This window comes from Teleopsis dalmanni, chromosome X (assembly GCF_002237135.1).
Source record: "Teleopsis dalmanni isolate 2A chromosome X, ASM223713v2, whole genome shotgun sequence".
NCBI lineage: Eukaryota > Metazoa > Arthropoda > Insecta > Diptera > Diopsidae > Teleopsis > Teleopsis dalmanni.
The window spans coordinates 26246161-26268581 of NC_051848.1; the positions used below are offsets into that span (position 1 = coordinate 26246161).

The 22421-nt window shown below is 29.9% G+C and overlaps 2 long non-coding RNA genes across 2 annotated transcripts; one reads left to right on the forward strand and one right to left on the reverse strand.

Annotated features, from left to right (window-relative positions):
- Positions 1–8327: 8327 nt before the first annotated feature.
- On the reverse strand, positions 8328–18080 carry LOC119690073. The gene is made up of 4 exons (XR_005253543.1): positions 17916–18080; positions 13263–13363; positions 10346–10457; positions 8328–9091 (listed from the first exon to the last, which is right to left on the reverse strand). It is a non-coding gene; the product is annotated as an uncharacterized LOC119690073 (long non-coding RNA).
- A 249-nt stretch (positions 18081–18329) lies between these two features.
- Positions 18330–19441, forward strand: LOC119662301. Its single transcript, XR_005250752.1, has 3 exons — positions 18330–18420; positions 18528–19225; positions 19310–19441. It is a non-coding gene; the product is annotated as an uncharacterized LOC119662301 (long non-coding RNA).
- Positions 19442–22421: the final 2980 nt, after the last annotated feature.

Here is a 22421-nt window from a genome sequence, read left to right on the forward strand (position 1 = left end):
GTGCTTCTACGTCTATTTCGAATTTTGATTGTTGTTGTCGAGTTCGGGGTTGAGGTACTGGATTGTTGTTCCGCTTTCTTCGTTTATACGTATATCGAACTATGATAATGCATAGTATTAATATACTTAGTCCAAGTGCTAAGTACTCGATAACAAAATGATGTTGATGATGTGCTCTTTCATTTGCAGGAAGTTCTTCTTGTTGTTGAAATGTCTTTAAAGCCGCTTTCAGCTGATTGATGTCATCATCATGCATGGGAACACTGGTGTTCTGCCAATTTGGTGACTGATGTTGTTGTTGATCTGTTGTTGTATTCATTGGACCTGAATGGAAACTCGTATGAGAGTACTTTAAACGAGTAGTCAACGTATAATGACTATATAGTGATGTTGTGGTATGTTTAAGTACACACCCTGGAGGTAATTCCATTAATCCAGTGTCTTGCAATGTTATTTGTGACTGCTCTTTGATACATACTACGTTTAGTCTCACAGGTTCTCTCGTCGCGAACACCCAATGATTTCGTGCTATCGGTTGGAACCATAATGCATTCATATTAAAACGTTGTCAGGAACAGGATGCCGTATAGTTATTAAATAGATCAAGTTCACACTCACATTTGCCGGAACCTGGAGAGTATACTTCTTGGGTATTACTACACAAATACTGATCGTCTTGTAACGTTCTACATTGACTTAACTCTAAGTCTGACATGGTGAAATATTCATTCCTGTGAGCGGTGAATGCTATTAGAGTAGTACATGGTGTTATTTGCTGATAGATGCTGTCTTTAACCCCCGGTATTGGAATTACAGAGAACAAATCAAATATTTGATCACTGACTATTGGCAGTGTTATCCGAAACAGAACTTTGGTGTCGACTAGACCGCTGGTAACGGTCATTAATGAATAGAGTTCAGCTATGTTGCTCGTATTCCCTGGCAGACGCGTGGTTGGATTGAGATGCTCTCGAATCGTAGTTATTTCATTATTAAGCTGCACTGGTGTCAACAGAAGCGGACTGATTTTACCATGATTGGTATCAGTTAAAACGCCTAAAATTGCAGACTCGTAAAACTGCACGTTGGTAGTTACACTCAGCAATTGTGTTGCGATTGCGGTGAACAGTTGATAAAGTTTAAGATAAGAAATCTCATCTTCATCCTTTTGTATTTTATTCTGTAAATCAGTCATCCGTTTGACTGTCAATTCGAAAGTTGATTGCGCGAGTTGGCGATCTTTCTTCATGATGTTTAATGTAGAATCTAATATTGACGTTTGATTTTTCAATAGATGAATGAGGTGATCGTCGTTGTCTTTTAAGTGTTGGATAGTCTGAGCCATTTGTTTAGCATATTCAGAATCCAGAACACCAAACACCGCATTTGCGACGTTACCAATGATGTCTATGGCACCTCTCTTCTTTCGTTTAGGTTGTAGTATCATACTAGCTGACAACATTTCTAAGTTTGTCATTTTGAATTGGTCAATTAAGACCCAGCAATTGTTATAACCATTCATTTGGTCACATATGGTTGCCAATGAGTTAGTTGCATTTGTGATAAATTCGACCTCTAACTGTAGAAAACTTATATCATAGTAGGCTATGATTGTCCATTCTGCTGGTGATCTCATGATTGAACCCATGTGTTCAAAATGGATCCCAGGCTTTTTATTGAACGATGTGATGCTGATCCCATTAGCAGATATCAGCGGTAGATAGAACATGATGAGTAACGCTAGTACATAGAGTTTTGCCCGTTTTAGTGGCGTTTCTTCAGGTTGAAGTTGGTGTGAAGTGGTAGACGAATGTAATTCTGCTGGTACCGGTGCCAATTGATGTATTGGCCGCTTCAAACTACCATTCTTAGTTTTACCATCTGCCACTCGAATTTTACCTTTAATTCTTGGATGGGTATTCACACTTCGATTTACTGGCGATTCCTTAATTTGACGAGTATTTCCAATAGATGTTGCTTCACGTTTTTTCTCGACATATGTAACTTGCCCATCATGATTCGCAACTTTATCTAATTTTTGCTCATTTTCGGTGGCCTTTATACAAGTGATTGTATCCTGATTACATCCACCTAAGGCACCGCTGCATACCCAACCAAGCACGGTATTCTGTAATACTGGTAAATTGTTGGTCATATGAATTTGACCTCTTGATATTAACGAATAGAAATGCTCGGCACCTATTAATAAATCGACATCACTGTTTACATTAAACTCGGAATCGGCGAGTTTGATGTTTTTGGGGATCGGCCACTGAGATATGTCGAACGATTTGTTTGGTAGAGGTGAGGTAATTTTTTCCATTACAACTGCTTTCAATTTTATGTTGAAATTAGTGGTACGTGACGAAATGTTGGCAGTGACCTGATGGTTTGCCCTTCTTTTACCTGTGCCAATTCCTGTGATCCATATTGGATTTGGATTTAGCTGTAGTTGTAAATTTTTGGCCAGGTTTTCTGACATTAGGTTCATTTGAGAACCAGAATCCAGAATGGCTCTGCATTCAATTGCTTCGCCAGTATTTGAATTAATATTGACCTTGGCGGTCCCAAGCAACACATATGGTTTTGTTGACAGTGCTGTAGTTAAAACAGCAGCAGCTTCTTCTTGATTGGAGGAAGTGGTCTTCTTGGATACAGCCGCGTTGATGTTGGTGAATTCAGGTGCGCCAGTTGTTGGCGCCTTTACATTGTACTGAAGATGGAGTAATGTGTTGTGCGCTTTATTGCATTTGACGCAATGCCTGCTGTTGCAATCACTTGTTCTATGTCCGCTGCGAAGACAATTGAAACACAATTTCAACCGTTGTGCTGCGGAGACACGATCAGGAACTGATAATGCCAAGAACTTGTCACACTGGTAAATTTGATGGCCATTGAGGTGACACATCTTGCAAGATAGCGTATTGTTTGTAGTTACTGTTGCTGTCACTACTTTGACTGCTGGTTGATTTGGATAGACACTTTCCAATGATTGAAATCGCTTTTCCAGAAATAGCAGAAAATCATCAATTGATTGTAATTCGCGCGGATGCACTAGAGACTGTTCATATAGCAGTCTAGTTTGTTTATCTAATTTTTGAGTTAATACATATAACAACATTGGACCCCAGGAACTGGTGTCAATGCCCAAATTGTTTAATGCCAATAACCCTTCCAGTGTACAGTCATGTATGACCCGAATGTCATTCGCTGCTGAACCCTTCACAGTTGCTTGATTCATGAGTTTCTGGATGATGGATGAAACGATAATTCTTTTATTGTCATACCGTTCCTTCAATATCTGCCATGCTGTTGCATAGTTTTGATTGGTTAGAGCTAGATGTGCTACTAATCCTGCTGCATCTCCAGTTAAATGATTTTTTAAATACCACATCTTCTGTGCGTCTGGCAACTGAGTGTTGTGGATCATTTCTGTGAACAAGTTGTCGAACTCCATCCACTTGGTATATGTTCCGTCAAACTTCGGAATTGTTATGTTAGGTAACCTAACTTGCACCTTTTCCGCAACGAGAGGCGGTTGCTGTTGATTTGATGTCACCTTTGATGTTAGTGACACCAGCACATTTTGAACTTCTTCTTCTAGTTCAATATATTTCTGGATATCATATCCAACTCCTATTGGATTGGAATGTATTTCCCAGATTTTAAAATTAACGGCTTCAATTTCTTGCCATAATTTGTTAATTCTGTCAATATTTACTTGGTAATATGACAGAGGCTGTTGCTCGTATATGCGCTTGACGCCATTGATGAGCCGCAATAATGAACATGATATTGCGCGTTGTTTGTTGATGAGCCCTTGAATCTGTGGATCAGGGCCGCACGCTGGATCATCTGTGTGTCCAACATTAAATCTTGATGTTGATGGAACAGTTACAGGCTCGACTATTTCTTCTTGGTTGAATTGTTGAATGGCCGTTTCAAATTGTCGGCTGTACTGTTTGTAAATATTCAGGATCTCTTGATAATATTCCTTTTTTATGTAGTCGTGTCCGACTGGAATTGAATCAAGACTCTGAATTTTACTGTCGACTTCATCGAAGGACTCCCACGCTGAGTTTAAACGCTTCAGTCGTTCTTCATAGTACGCCTGGGTTTTCCTTGCCTGACCATCCTTCTTGAAGTTTCTTATGATGTTCTGGATTTCAGCACCTGTTTCAGCCTGTTGGTTGATAAGGTCCTCCATGGTCACCAGAAAATTGATTGTTGAAATGTTGATACGTGTATGTCACCAAATGACAACAATGATGCGTGTATGTCCACAAATGACAATACTGCTGCGTGAATGACAATACTGATGCGTGATAGATCACGTGTATGTCCACAAATGACAATACTGATGCGTGATATCACGTGTATGTCCACTGAATGACAACAATGATGCGTGTATGTCCACAAATGACAATACTGCTGCGTGAATGACAATACTGATGCGTGATAGATCACGTGTATGTCCACAAATGACAATACTGATGCGTGATATCACGTGTATGTCCACTGATGCGTGATAAATCACGTCGGGGTCACCAAAAATGTTATGATCCGTACCTAGTTTGATACGGACTGAAGCTAATCCGGCACTTGAACCAGCTTAGCTTTTCACGATATGTTATCCTCCGTATCTAGTCTGATACGGATTCACTAATCCGGCACTTTAACCAGCTTAGTAATTCACTTACGTAATCCGGCACATGAACCAGTTACGTAATTTATAGATATCTAGATATATATGTAAATATATATATAGATATTTATTTGTTTATTTTATTTTTATTATTGATTTTCAAATTCGGCACATAAACCGACTTTGCTCAAGGTTCTTTTAGGCACTTAAACCAAAAGAAAACACTTGGTTGTATTCAGGTTGTTAAATTGAATCAAATGTTTATTAAAAATGTTGTGCTTTTATACAAAATTCTTAACACTAAGCTTATGGTAAAGGAGGAAATGCACCCAGTTCCCACGATTTGTTATCCGATGGACTTTGAACATTCAAGGCCAAGGGCATTCGTGGGAAATATGTGCATTACCTATGCTTATACTATTTAATGCAATCAGCAAGCTGATATATGTATTTTGCCATATATCAACCTGCTTCACAAATTTGGTGACTTAAATGTGTTATCACTGAAGCCATGCGCCAACTCATATTGCACCTGTGGGAACAACAGAATTGTCGCAGCGACTTGCCTATTGCTGCAACTCACAACGAACACACGATAAAAGAAAATGAACATAATGCTTATCAACCTTGCACAGTGGCGTGTGAAGATGATCATGTTACGTCTGGCACGCTGCTAGCGTGCGAATATTTAGTTGTGAGAGCCAGCAACATTGCTAAATGTTTGATAACACAAATAAACACCAACAACAAAAACAACATAAGAACTAATTTAGGTACTTATGTACACATATAATTAATGCACTAATAAAAATACAATTATAATAATTGACAATAATAATACAATAATAAGAAAACAATTATAATGATTGATACAATGATAATAGATTTAATATGAAACTTAACACCCGCAAATACTTTGCAGTGATCAAAAATTCACATACGCAGTTTTTAGCAGAAAAATTAATATATATTTACACATTTATTTATTTGACATTCAAATAATATTATAAGTATATCCTTCAAAGTCTAAAAATTGTTTTTGAATTAATGATAAATTTTATACTTTTAACTTAAGGAAGAGAAAAATAAGCCTGGGTTTTTCTGAAATCCAACGCATATGCACATATACATATATATACGACAATACTTCGGTAGATGGATACTATTTCTTTACTTTAAAATATTTTAATATAAGTAAGTATTATGCTTGAATTCTAAAAAAAAATCCGTTGGAGCTACTTACAAATATATTGAAAAATAAAGAATACGTAAATGAGTTGATAGTCGTCTGTCGGAGATATTGGGTTTACATAAATTTGCCTTCTAGCTTAAAACTATTCAATCCTTGTATACGAATGCTGTAATTTATGATCACATACGATCCATTTATCCACATACGAAGTGTTTGTTTTTCGATTTCCTTCTTCCACGACTTTAATTGCTGTTAATTGGAATTTAAGTCAGTGCTTTAATATATATTAAAGTTCAAACTTTTAGTGAAAATATAACATTACATTCAAAATTGTCAATTGTCGACATGCTATCCTTATTAAAAGTGCGATTAAGTCGACTAGCGCTGTTTTCAAGAGTTATAAGGTGCAAGTATAGAATAATACTCTATAGCCTACCACTATTAACATAGATGACATATGTATCGTCGTTCTTAGTTAGAGTAAAGGAACCAAATTATTTTAATTATATTGGTCACCGAAAAATCATTTCCAAGTTATTTTTTCTGAACATTATAAAAACTTACGTTTCCTTTTTTCGTCTTTAATTTTTTCGAAGAACCTCATATAACAAAAACTGGATAGCACACCTAAAATAATTTTACATTAAATAAATTTGTTTAGAGTCTTACAACATTCACATAGTCTTTAAATTTTCACTTAGAAAAGATATGACATAAAATATTAAAAACCAGAAACGTTGATCACCAAAAAACAAACAAAAAGTTTTCAGCAAAAATGGATTAAACTTGATCCCAATACCCTATGAATGCTAAGAGTAAATGATTACAAAACGAATTTATTTAGTAAAATGTAATGAATTCAGCTTGATTATTTGATTCTACTATGTCAATATGTCCACCCACTTACGCCCGCAATAACTCGATGTTCTTCCAAAACAATACCATTGAAATGAACCACGTTTTCCTTTCATGTGTAGTTTTGGAAAATATGAACAATAATCGATTTCTGCTTTTAATCAACTGCAATGATGTGATGTACTATACAAGAGTTCTAATTATTCTAAAATTGAATACACATATACACAAAGTATTTGAGAACGTGACATAAAAACATGATTTGTCAAAATGTCATTTCAAATCATTTTTATTATGTTTAAAAATATTTTTGAAATACAATTTTTTTCATTAATTTACATTATTAATGAAACTAGATTCATCATTCAGTAAATCAAATAAACGGCAGTTTATTAAAAATAATATCTAATAAGTGATTAGATTAGAACCCTATATATTTTAATTATTTTATTGAAAGACTATAAAATTATAAAAATTATACGCGCAGATGTTATATGTTATACATAAACATTTAATATATATGTCATATTTATAAAATCTATTCATTATTAATATTATTATTACTATTAAAAACAAAAGTTAAAAACCACTGCATGGGAAAGGCGGAACTACCTGACTGCATTTATGGCGAAAAAGACTATGATGATGCAGAGCACACGTTCTTTTACTATAATATATGGCTCACATTTAAGGAAGAGATAATAACATAAATAAAACCAATAAATCAAGAAAATATAGTGAAAAAAATGAGAGCGAACCCAGAGTGGTGGCGAACGATAAAGTCATATGTGATTCAAGTCTTAAAAGCGAAGAAATTAGACTCAGAAAGGAGAAGCAGAAACAAGGTTAAAAAATAGTGTAGACACTAAAAAAATAGAGTGGAAAAGAAGAGGTCTGGTCGCAGATCGAAAACTAAAATAGCATGACTTGAAATAACATAAAAGAGACCCTCCTCGAAGTAATACGAAAGCGGTTCCGAGGGCGATTAAAGTTACCCAAAAAGAGGGTATTCTAGTCCGTATACTATAGTACATATTATTGATATTAATGTTAGGAAGTCGGGCACACCATTCCGTTGGTAGCCTGTTTGATGGTGCATAAAATATTCCATCTTCACCCCATATACTCCACTAATATCAATTATGGTCGCAGTTTTCCGATACCTAAATTGGCACCTTATGATCTGTTGTGCCTTCTATTTGGCGTTAGAGTGATTTACTAAGCTTTATCTATTTAATGCATATTTCAATAAATAAATTCTATCTCAATTCGTCGCAAGTCTAAAAAATGGTTGACATTAAATTATTCGGTAATTCTTGTGAATAAACTCCAAGTTCTTGTTAAAAAAAATACTTTCCTCAATCGGAATTAATAATAATTGTAAACAAACTATATATTTAAATACTAATATAATTATAATTATTAATTCTAATAACTATTAGATAATAATAATATATATCGTAATATATATTAATTATTTAATATATATTAATAATATATATTAATATATTAATACTAACTAATAATAATATTAATATGTATTAATTTTATATATAATTATAATACATCACAGCAAAAGTTATTTTATTAATATATCAAAGCAAAAATTACAAGTGTATTTTAACTACGTCTATTTTTGGAAAAACTAAACGGAGAACAACTTAAATATATACCAAAGTTTTTGAACTGATCATATATCAGTAATTACCAATCTTCTCTTTCAGTAAAATAGCTTAGGGTTAACTTCAGTTTATATTCAACAAAAAATCATCCATAATACTCTACTTTCTGTAACATATATTCAGTTTCCGATACGTACCTCCATATCAGCTTGCAACTCTTCAATCCACCAAGTTCTCGGAGTGGTAGTTCTAGATTTAGTTTTTTGCATTCTTCTAACACTCAGTCTTACTGCTTTACTAAGATATTTGGATTTAACCACTTTTACATTATCTTCGTCTGCTGAGGGCCTTATAAGCTTATTAATCCTACTTGTAGTGTAGCTCCCGTGTTGTATTCTCACGTTTCCAGTCTTATGACTTAACTTTGAACTGACAAAATTTTTATGAACTTTTTTTATACTTTCAGTTCCCATCTATAAATAAAATAAATTTTAATAAAATTGGACAACAGTTTGGTGTTTTTATGAAAAGTAAACAAGGTTTAATGAATTTTGGCAATGAACACGGAGTGTGTAATCAATTATTTTGGAAATGTTTCAATGCTTTTCAATTACAAACTCAAACACTGGACCTTGGTATTCAATTAAAATTGAAAGCTTCGGTTTTTGTGGTTTTCCATTTCAGTTTTGGTAGTGGCGACATGGAAACTGTGCCGAAACATCAAGAATTTGTTTGTTTTGCAACTTTTTGAAAACTTTCACCAAAATTTGCTGATAGCTAAGAAATGACAAATAGAAATCAAGTGTACATCGGTAAATAAAAGTACTTAACCAAAGGAAATATATATTTTTAATTTCTTGTTTTACTTTAAAACCAAAAATTACCAAAACTTATGAATCACAAAATGAATCTACTCGTGGGAATACACATGTTATCTTTTCAGTAAGTTATGGTTCAAAGAGACATAACTATAGTTATCTCTAACCTATTAACATTTCCTATTAACATTATACATCGTAAATATTTACTTTGATTTTACTTTTTGTCGACGAAACTTTTTTCAAATTTCAAGTTATGAGTACGAGTTCAACCCTTGGTACTCGCAGTTCTAGAAACCCTTGGTACTGTATTTCTATATGGTCAGCCAAAAATTCAAATAATTAAAAATTATAAAATTTTGCTTACTTCTATTTCTTCGACTACTACCGCTAAGGAAATCAGATATCTTCCTATCGATGACAGATTTCAACTTCTTTGACGTATATGTACGAGTATAGTAAGCTGCAAGGGGATTGTATGCAAAATAAATGGAATTTACAGATCTTTCCTTTATAACATAGCAACCTTCTGGTTTTCTTTGAATGTAGTAGCTAGTGAGTTAGATCATCCCATAGTTATCTCTCTGATTGTATGTTCACAAAGTAACACTTCCGAAGTGTTTGAAGTATTTTAAACAATTTAAATTAAAAATATATTGTAGAAATGTTAATTAACAAGTTTTACCAAAATCAAGAGAAAATATTAACATAGCTTGGTCTTTGAAAAGCTATCACTCTTATATGACATCATTAAAATATTATGTATTTAAAGCCTATAAATTTGTTTAATTTCTAAACTTGCCTGCAACGTAAATAAAAAGCAGTCTCTAGTTTAGTTAATAAAAAGATATTTTTAAAAAAAAATTTCTGCGCTATTTTATAGCCGTAAATAGTAAGTTGACTGTAATCATGGGCGTAGACAGTGACTAAGTCAACGAGGAGGGACTACTAGTTGAAGATAAATATACTGTTCAATCAAAAATAAAGTTATTGCTATAAAAGAATTTAAAACTATTCTAATGGCATTATTAAAAAAATATTAAAAAATCATGAATTTGATTTCAATTGTTGTACACTATTGCCGCAAATACTCAATCTCACTGCTACGCCTTTGATACATAACATTTAAAGGGCTAAAATTTTAGTGGGGAAGCGCTATGCGATATATTTCCCTTTTGGCTAGGTCGAAGTCTACAGTAACGATTATACTCACTATTTTAATATTTTCTTTATGATTCATTTAAAAGCTCCACTTCCATAAAAGTGCAATCAAATATCTTGAGTGCCCATTCCTGCTACAGTTCCGGCCAATGTGATAAACTGAGCTATTAAAAACAAAATAAAAAGTTTTAATGAAAAAAAAAGACAAGAAATGAAACAAAAATAAATTTAAGTTCATAGGGTTTAAACATTTTTTTTGAAAAATAAAACTATTAATAATAAGATAAAAAATAATAAGGAAAAATAAATTCAAGTTCATAGAACTTCAATATTTTTTCAGAGAAATAAATATTAATAATAAGATAAAAAAAAATAATAAAAAATTTAAGTTAATAGCACTTGAACTTTTTTTCAGAAAAATAAAACTATTAATAATAAGATAAGAAAAAAATAAAAAAAATAGATTTAATTTAACAGAATTAGATTTAAAATAAAATAAATAAAACAATTAAAAATAATTTTAAGGTTGTATATAAGCATATTAAAAATACAATATTTAAATTGTAAATAAGATAAATACAAATCAATTGAAACGAAATAATTTGTATTACAAATTTTCTATTTTATCTATATATATATAATATATTCAAGAATTTAAAAATACCGTATGAATTAAAAAGCTTTCTTTTTATTTTTAGGTAAGTGTTGTGTCAACTCTCTATAATGAATTTTCTCTGACGGTAATTGTTATAATATATTGCAAATAAATAATTTTATTTTTTATTTTTTATATTTTTCTTTTAAAAGAAATTTATTTATTATTAACTCCAACTAAAAATTCAACTAATTATTAATTAATAATTAGTTTTTTTATTTTGTTTTACTTCTATTAAAAAATGCCTATCTATTGAAGACAATAGTTTTTATTAAGAATTTAGTTTCTTCCGCCGGAATGGACGTTAAAAATGCATTTAATATTATCTGTTAATTTTTCTGTAATATCAATTAATATATTTATAAATTTTATAAACTTCATAAACCTTACTCAACTTGTTTTATATTATTACTAAGCATCAAACTAACATTTTTATTGATTATTTTAAAATAAAAAATATTTGAAAAAGAAAGAAGCTGTTTATAAACTGCTCTGTTATTAAAATAATTCAATATATGAAAATATAAATAAATAAATATTTTAAAATTTAATTATTACTCTCATTAAATTAGATTTTTTTTATTAAAACTTAAAATTTGTTAGATGATAATTAATGCTTTTAGTTAGCATAAATGTGATATTGTGATGTTTGATATTTTACTTATAAAAACCTTACTAAGGTTATGTTACAGTGGTAGAGTTCTAGTAATTCATTTTTAATATTGATATATAATTTTGTTATCTTTATTTTATTCATACTATCCATTACGCTTTTAAAGAGGATTTTATTTAAAACATATATAATTGTTGATATGGATGTTTGTTTTATAAATGAAACAGATTTTGACCTCATTACGTCCTAATTGGCTAAAATTTATTTTATGTATATAAACTTATAAGATTATCATGTTATTTCCTATATCTAACGTGTAGCACAAAAGATCAATCATGGTCGCAGTGCTCTGCTCAAATGGGAGCTAGTACCCTGTTATTTCCTATCCTTACCATGGAGCCATATCTCAGGCTCTGTTAATAACAGAGACTTTAAATTTTTTTATATAATGATAACTGCTCAAATATTTTGTAAACAATATAAACAATCAAAATTATTTATATTAAAGCCTTAATATTAGCAATAATTTTTTAAGAAGAAATAATTTCGAAAATTTGGATTCCTTCCGAAATTTTATTATAAAACTGAAACTTTAGGGTTGAGATTATTTCTAGAATTATTTTTAATATTTTGATTTAGAGTGTAATTCATATTATCAAAAAAAAAATTATGAATTTAATATAAGACGGTTTTTTACGTCAACTGTAAAAAAATTAAAGAAAATATACAGATTATTTTTGAACTAAATTAAAATGAATTATTTATATTAAATTACATCCAATTTTAACAAAAAAAAAATAAATAAGATATATATTTTTCTTATAAATTTTATGAATTCATGTGTACATATATACATACATAAACAAAGATTATTTTCTACATATATGTAAATTTTCATATATGTAAGCGCCCCTCTATTTAAAATCTTATACTTCAAGCACTATAAAATAATCTTTTTTTGCATACTGGAGGGTTCTTTCTTTTTTAATCAGTAAATAAAATGTTTGATTTTATTTTCTGTGTTCTATCGTCACGTAGATATTTTTTTATTCATGTCTATTTGAGGACTGTGACACATGTTATGATAATGACATATTGCACGTGGCATAGGATTCTTATCAGAATATTTTATTCAGTACATTTTTTAATAGGTCAGATAGTAAGCACCTGATTTAATTTTAACAAAAATCGATTATTTAAAGCACATTGCATAACTACTCAGGAGAGGAATAATAAATTAATATATTTGAAAAGCTTTAAATTATAATAAATAATATATTTTTAAGTAATTACTTTTCGCATTCCATGATGCTGAAAGGACAGTAATAAACCATGTAGTATTAACAGAGACTTTCTAAATAATTTTTAGCACTTGATTTTATTATATGTTGACCTTACTCATCGTAAAATTACTTATAAGTTGCAAGTGACTTCTGCATATTACAACTTAATAATGATCTTCAAAGGAACATAAGAAGGCAGCCTTAGAGATTCATTCGTAAATAAAATATCTAGTTATTCATTAAGGTTCCTATGATGTGGAAACCAGATGGGTGTTATGATGGCGACTAGATTTCAACATATAATTTTCTTTACAAAATTCCTCTAACAAACTAACAAAATTATCAACTTAATTTAACTAGTATTGGTTAGAACATATATTTTTTAGTGTAGATATTAAAAAAATAATGATAATCTTACATAAATCCTTGACATAGTTCACAACCCACAAGCGAGATATCACAGTTTACTTGTAAGTTCCTCTTCTTCACTCCTTTCCAAATAGTGAGAACTTATAAGGTCTGTAAAGAAAAGTCTCCAATAAGAATGATTTAATCATAAAAAAGGTTCACTAAAATCTCATAATAATATCAAAATCAAACATTGCATATTATTATTGTTTGTCCGAAACCTCCAGCTGCGTTAATGAAACTGTAGCTGGACATCGAAACTGGACACCGATATGCCCTCACAACTACACACATGGTTGTGTGACCATGCCCCCGGAATATTGTTTAATAACAATACCCGGCCACAGTGATGATTAGTCACTGGCAAAAAAAACGTATGCAATACTTAGCCCTAACACTTTTCTCTTCCTTTTGATGGAAAACTACACTAAATAAAAACAAACAAATTAATCCAACTGGTTTAAAATTCAAAACACATAAAGAACTATTAACAATAAATAATAATTACAAAATAAATAATATGTAAATAAATAATAATCACAAAATACATAAAAAATAATAATACTCAAAAATATAGAAAAAAAAATAGGAAATATAAAAATAAAGAATGAAAATATATAATAAAAAATAAAGAATAAAAAACAAATAAATAAATAAACACATAAATAATTAAATAAAAATAAATGAATCAATGAATAAATGAATGAATAAATACATAAAAATATTTAAATAAATATACTGAATAATCAATGAATAAATAAATAAATACTTAAAAAAATATAAAAAATAAAATAAGTAAAAAATAGTCGCAAAAATATAATAAAGTAAATAAATAAAATAAAACTAAAAAAATTAGTCATAAAATAAATAGAAGTCTTAAGTATTATAATTGTGGGAAGTTCTAATAAATGTCATGAAATATAGAAAAGCTTGGCTGGTTGCAATGCTATTAAAATTTTCAAATGATGGTTATCACTAGAACATTTTAAATCAATTAACTATTACTTTAAACTTAGAATATATATTTCTGAAGGTTAGTTGTAGTTTGATAAGTAAAAGCAATAGCTTTAATTTTCCCACACAAACAAGTAACAGTAACCACAGATCCCATTACTATTCTTAGAATTATAATGTGTAATTGTGTAGTTAATGCACACACGGCTTTAATGTGTAGCAATCTAATAAATAGATGGAAATAACCAAATCGAGAGTACCAAACTATTTCATATTCTTCAAAACCGCAACCGAGCCTGAAGCAAAGTCCTTAATAGACCTTTAAAGTAAAGTTTCCATATCCATATAAATGACTACTATGAGATTGTAAACAATTTTCACGCATCAATCAGCACGCTTCATTCTGGGAAGGAGTGTGTTGTATCCTAAACTTTATCCATTGAAATCACTTTAAGCAAACAAATTAAATCTTAAATCATTTCGTGAATATCGCGTAAATCGAAATGCAAATTTAATTTGCTGTGCATATTAGAGAGGCTTGCGTACTGGCGAACGGTGGGCGCTGAACTCCATGGCAAGTGCGTACGATTAATAAAAATGTAAAACACGTAGACAAAAGTACACAACCACCTATTAACGCCTTAAAAGAAGCCACAAACTTCTGCATTGTCATGCCGTAATTTCCAAAATGTTTGCCTCACCACTCACCATATCCACACAATTGAATGTAATTCGCATATTAAATATTGTTTAAAAATATTTTCGCTTTGTTTAAAGTACCGTCGAGCACCTACACTCCAGTAGGTTCACAGTAGTCTCTGAGTGGTGAAATGAGACCAGACTTATATGTCGATACCTATACCGACACAAACGAAGGGAGTTACTGGTGAAATTACGTGAACATATTGTATTAATAAAAAGTAAAATTATTTTCTGTATGGAAGTCATAACTTATTTAGGTCACACATACGCTATGTGGTACCCTGAAAGTATGCCACATTTTGACACAAAAGCGGAATTCGGTATCCTGTCTTGTTAGTCGATGGAGCAACTTTTGCGGTTTTTGGTTTGGTTTTATACACTGAATACTCGCAAACTCGCAAACTCGCAAACAAAAATTTAATAAATCTTGCGTTTGGCGTATATCCTGCATGTAACTCGATACATTGTTGATATCCTCGTCGGTGTCCTCGTCCTCGTCGTTATTGTTATTGTTGCTGTTGCTGTTGCTGTTGGTGGTGGTGCTGGTGATTTTGCTCCTTTTTTGTTGTTGTTATTTTGGATAACAAGTGGGTGCGCACTTTTCATTCTAAACAACTTTAACAACTTCGGTTTCGAACAAGAGAATATTTTTCATTGTTTTCCGTTTGGTTTTTGTTCAAATTTTGATTTTGTATACAAATTGCTGACTTAAGCGTTATTATGCGAATTTTTTTTTTTTTTTGTAGATTTGTTTTCATTTTGTCCGCATTCCTTGAATTTAATATGTCGCAATGAAGTGAAATGAACAGAGAAAGGAGAAAAATATGTAAATTTACAAGCAATGAAAAATATTTCATATCTATGTCCCGAGTAAGGACTTTAAGTAATTGTTTGTGTCAATGTTAAAATGTCCTGACTTCTTTCTATTATTTTTATTACGTTCTTAACATTTTCATTGTCATTGCCATGGCTTTTGCTAGTAATACCGTTGACGTTGTTCGCATTTCAATTGAAGTCACTGTTCAAATAAATTTTTTTCTTCATTTTTACTTTCGTTACAAATGATAATACGTGTAATGTAGGTAATTTATGTAAGTATATTGTAATAAAGTTCATCTCTAAATCATACATTAATAATCATATTAGCAAAGCTGAAATTTGTGAAGGATACCCGTTATTGTTATATTTTTTCGTATTATGAATATTAAATTATTTGAATAACAAAAGTTCTTCCTTTCTCGATAATATGTGTTAGCACTTAAACAGAAAATTTGATCTTCTATGAATACTCGTTACCCATTCTGTATGTCCTGATTTATTGGCAACACTATTTTAGTGACTTAAGTCAAACAGAACTATCATTCAATGCATTATATATCGGATTATGTTAAGTGTATCATTTTACAAAATTATGGGAAATTGTTAGAGTATTGGTTATGCTAAAGTAGGTATATTTTGTAATCAACAAAAAAATAATATCGGACTTACAGAGAAAACTATGCAGAAAGTTTAAGAGTTTAGAGATTGGATCCATAAGATATACGCTTTGGCCTATTAGTGAAATCTCAAAGTACAAGTTAAAGTAACTCTGATACAGAAACTTTAAACTTCATTTTTTTATTAATTTAATTTAATCTTAATATTAAATACTCGTAAGCCTTTTGATAATTCGAATTATAGAAGAATATACATTTTATTCATAACAGTACTATTATTCAATTCATAATATGTTGACATTGTGTTACTTATCTCATAGCATTATCTAGGACTGGGTTACATATAAATTTTTCAAACGCAAATGTTTACCTCTAACCGAAGTCTAACTTAAAGTTTCATTAACTTTATCTCTTTATATTGTCACCGATTACTTCAAATCTTAACCTATTATTATTAACTAAGATTAAGTAAGCTTAGTTAAGTAATCGCTTTGTGTATAATTGTAGTATCGTCAGTAGACATTAAAAAGTAACTATTTGAATATATAAAATAAATATAATATATTTATTGTTTATTATATAATAATTTATTTATTTATAATAATTTATTTAACTAATTTAATGTAAACCAAAAAATTTTTTTAATAATTATTTTTTTTTTGCGGGCTAATTAGTCAATAGTTAAATAATAAACTTTTTAAAAAAATTTTATTTGTAAAAGATTTTATTTTAACCGATATTTCGACTATAATCTACAGTCATTATTAGGGTACCCTGATGTAGTACCCTGCTGTAGTACCCTGCTGTAGTACTTGGTATGATTATAGATTATAGTCGAATTATCGGTTAAAATAAAATTTTTTAAAAACAAATAAAAATTTTTTAAAAAGTTTATTATTTAATTATAAATCAATTACACCGTAAAAAAATAAAATTATTATTAAAATAAATATAGATTATTTTTAAAATAATAATTAATTATATATTAAAATATTATAAAAAATAAATAAATTATATATTAAGACGAATTAAGAGCAGTACTTTGTGGAACTCCCACTTGTATCTTAAAGTACTTAAAGTCAAATTTGACGAAATGTAACAAATTTCTTTGCTATATATAAATATACGAATTAAATGATAATGAAAGTAAATAAGATTTGTATAAATGGTGAAGATTTTTTAAAAGTGTATTAGTTTGTATAACAGAACTTTATCTCATACTTTATCAAAGGCTTTTATTTCAATGTCAAGAAATATTGCAGTGTAAGAATACACTGGTAGGATATACGACTAGGTTAAGATCTTGTGTGAGCCTGTGGAGATTCTGCTACTTGTTCGATTATTATATGGTTTCCTGAAAAAAAAATTTATGTCCTGAAATATTTTATGATGAAGACCTAAGCGCACCGCACCAAGAAAAAATCTCCTAACGTCTTGATGTCAGTGGCAAAAAAACTTGACACTCCAGACCTGTATAGAAGTAGAGTGATAATTGTTTGACGCACCATTTTTTATTGCCGAAAGCGTACCGGAGGCAATACCATTGAGTTCGCTTTCCACATATCTCTTACCTCTACTAATCGATAGTATTATCATGTTTTGAATTACATCCGAAATGACTTTAGTTACAGTAAAACACTTTATTATTTGAAGTAATAAATCGTATGGTTCGAAAACTCATTTTAAGTTTAACAAAAAATAAAAGCGACGGTCAATGCTTTCAGCTTTTACGAAAATATAATAAATTATTTTTTATCTGTCAGAGTGAAAGAAACTATGGCAACACTTTCTTATTATCAAATGCACTGACGTTTACAAATAATGCAGAATATGCTTACTAGATGTCTATCAGTCAGGTTGAAATTTTTAAAGTTTCCTTTCAATCAAACAGAAAAAAATCTAGTTTTCATTTATTATTTAAAAAAAATTTTTTTTTATATATATCAAAAAAATATATAAATTTTGTTTTCAACTGATCGTTTACAAAATTATTCAGCTGCTTTTAAACGAGTTTAGTCTAGAGAGTTCTACCTGGGATAAGAATATTTGTAGTGTCTTTAAGAAGTTGTTCGTTGAGTAAGTTTTACTTGCATCGAAGTAATTCGTTGTTTTGATAATTTAACCAATTATGTGATTTCAGACTATTATATCACATAATAATATCAAATATTTTTATATTTCAGCTATAAACCATATTACCGTGAAGTTTTGTAACCTCCGCACATAGATATATTAATATCTCATACTAAAATACTAAAACCATGTATCTCAAGTCACTTTATTTTTATACCGCTGATAAAAAAATCATCCACTGTTATTTTAACCATTTCAAGTACTCTACCGTTATAAACCAATTGGTTCATGCCAATTTTCAACGTGGATGTGATTATATAGAAATTAATGTCAACTGGCTTACCTCATATACTATGAATTCCATCAAGCTATGGTGTACTCAGCATCGTTTAGACATCAAAAATAATATCCATACTTATTCTATACCAGCTTGGGACTATAGTTTCTTTGATGTTGACATATCAGTTTTAGAAAATATAATGTTTGGAGCTTACCATTTGGGACTCGAACACATGTTATGTATGGCAATTAAATATATTATATTTAAGAGAACCAGCTTACGTTACCAATTGCCTTTCAATACATCAACGATGAACTATGAACACCACTTCCAACTTCTCAATAATGAAAAATGTCAATGGAAAAAAAACTACCAAAAATACCAGGATTTGTCTAAGTTATTGGAAAAAATATTGGCTTTTCCAATGTCTGATGAATTGAAAACTGTTTGCCAAATTCTACTCAAGTTCGAGTAAGAACCAACAGTAATCATCATCAATTCAATTACAGTAATTACTAATAAATGATAGTAAGTTAGAATTTTTGAAAATCCAGATCTCTTTCTAAAGGCAACAAACTTCTTGTTATAATATTATTATTTTTATTTCTATAGCACTGGTGCCGTGTTTTATACTTTAAGTACATAACGTCAAAAATTTTCGAGTACAAGATTTTGTGAATAATGTGAATTTACTCCCCGGCAAGAACACATGCAAAAATCAACACATATATATTATATATATATATATCAATATGTTTTACGGATAAAAATGTTTATGTATAGAAAGTGAATAATAAGGTAAAACAAATAAAAGTAATAAGGTAAGCAAAAAAAAATGTTTATATATATATATATTAAAATACATATATATATACATATATATTATTTTCTCGAGGCTAGTTGAGTCCGTGCAGTTAAACACTTTAACTCTCTCTTAACTGCGACGTTTCTTCATAACCTCTTTCTACGCCTTGACTGAACTATTATTTATCACTTTATTAGACTAAGCAAAAACTGTCCTCAGATCTGAATCATCTTCTTAAAACTTAAGTTATTAAACTTTGCATAAGACAAACAGAAACAATAGTCTTAAAGTAAAAGTACAATGGATAATAAATAGTGCTTCTTCAAACCTGCTAATAAAAACTACGCTACCACAAAGCATTTCATCAACATTTACTATCATCGCCTACATTATATAGTATATATGTCATAGACCGTATCAAAGTGACTTTATAGTGTAAAGTATGGGTGCAGCATTGCGATCCTTCTCAAAAATGTCTTCGAAGTAACAATTAGTAAAGAAAATAGGACCCATGAAGAGTCTCTGTTCCTTTTATTGCTTCATGCATTGAAGTAAAATTTTTCTTGCACCCCCTTTTCCATTTTTTATCCATTTATTATTCATTTCTTATGCGTTTCAAAGAGAACAAGACTCTAAGTTTTTTCATATATTGAAAGGAATACATGCATATAAAACCACTTCAATTCTTTTTATTAAAACAATCAATTATGAAAAATTATATAAAATTATAAATAAAATTATTTTTATTCAAAGTTTTAATAAAAAATTTTTTTAACTGATTTTTAGATGTCAGAACTATTTTATTGGGAACAAAATTAATTTGGACTTCGTACTTGATAATAACCAATAAATTTAAGGAGCACGACATTTTAATTAAATAATGTTATATTATTTAATATAATTAAATAATAATATATTGAAACAAAAAAAATGTTAAAAAAAATAAAATTTTTTTATCTTAAAAGATAAAAAGTAATTGGCTTTTGAATTAATCTTTAATAAGAAGTTAGTACTATCTATGATACTTTTATTTTTATTCCCTAAAATCTTTTTTCTTAATATTTATTTAATTTTAACAATATTATTAAATAAAGATTTGTTATCAGCAATATTACAATATATAATAATATATATATCTTATCACTTTTACTTAACTTTTACTTTACTATCTCTAAATACCATTGATTATAATCGTTCTGTTTGGAGTATAAACAAATCGTTATATTCCGAGTATAAGAAACCCAAAAGTTACTGAACAGCTGCCCTCAGAATCGAAACTTTACTTTAGTGTATATTGTATTGAAATATTTAAAGCTGTTGTTAGATGCCAGTAATTTAAAAATGATTACAATCTTAGAAACATTCGTGAGAGACTGCCTGAGAAATTATAAAAATTAAAAATTCTGGATGTAGTTTCTGAAATAGTTTCATAAAAGTTGACTGTTCCAAACAATTTTATGGTAACAATTTTCTAAAACTATCTATTTATGAACAAAGTCTTTTTATTTGATTTACAGTTTTAGATACCATAGTATCCATAGTAAACGGTTTCTTAAGTAGTTTGATTTAAATAGTAGATATAAATTTGAGAGATAGTTTTTTATATAAGGAAAACTTCAAACATCATTTTCAAAACCAAACAATGTAGACATTAAAAATGTTTTTATTATATATTGCTCTTACTTTTGGATATTTTTTTGTTATCAATCAAAAACTCTCCACTGAGTTAATTTTAATTTAATTATTTTCTGTTAGAAAGCGCTTATAATACATAATTTATGCATACATAAAGTTCACAAATTACAAGTTGAATCGTATACCATAAGCCAAAGATATATATTTTAGTGTGCCGCATATATTAAAGATAGCCACCAAAGTGCCAGCTACAGCAGTTAGAAAGTATGCCCTTATAATACATCACTCATGCATACAAAAAATCCATAAATTACAAGTTAAATCGTATACCATAAACCAAAGATACATATTTTGGTATGCTATATATATTAAAGATAGCCACCAAAGTGCCAGCTACAGCATTAAAAAAAATCCGACATATCAAAAAAAATGTGAATAAAGTTGCACTAAAAACGAATTAATAATTTCACAAAAAATTTGTGAGAAAAACTTTTGTACAAACATTTTTAATGTTAAAAAAAGTTAAATGGAATGGGAACTGTGAGGGAAAAGTAATCATTATTCCATATATTCACATAAGTGGTTTACAGTGGTTTACAGTGGTTTACAGTTTCAACTAATAACCGAACTATGCTATCTTGATCCTTTTAAAAAAATATTGTCAAACATGTTTTTGCATAAATGGTTTGTTTTTTTGCTAACACTACGATTTCAGCCTTCTTCCTAGAGGTTTCTTACGAAATGCTGCTCAACAGTGCTAGCGTGCAGAGAGTGTAAAGAGTGTAGCAGGAAGAAGTCAGCAGACTCGTTTTTAAAAAACTCACACAAAAGCATGCGTTCATTTATATTCGCGGCAATAAACACATGCAAAGTAGGCAATCAACAGTAATGCAAGCAAATTATGCAAATGAGGCAACACAACAAAAACAAAAAAAAAGGGGACGGCGGGGTAGAGAAAAAATTTAAATTGCAAACTGCGAACTGCAAACTACAGTGGCATGAAATTGATTACTAGGCATTTTGCAAGCGTTATCAGTGCAGACACACTGCATATACACACCAACACCAACACTAGCAAAAACACATATTAACAGGCATTTGAGCAGTTTTGCATATATGAGTAGAAAGTCACTCAAGGGCGCATACAAAGTAAACACAAATGCCATTTGTGCCGTAAACATGACCCAATCAACTCATGTTCACAAACGCTCACATGCACGCACATACATTTGTGACGTCACAATGTGCAATCTCACTAAATGCGAGCATTGTAATTTGTGTGGC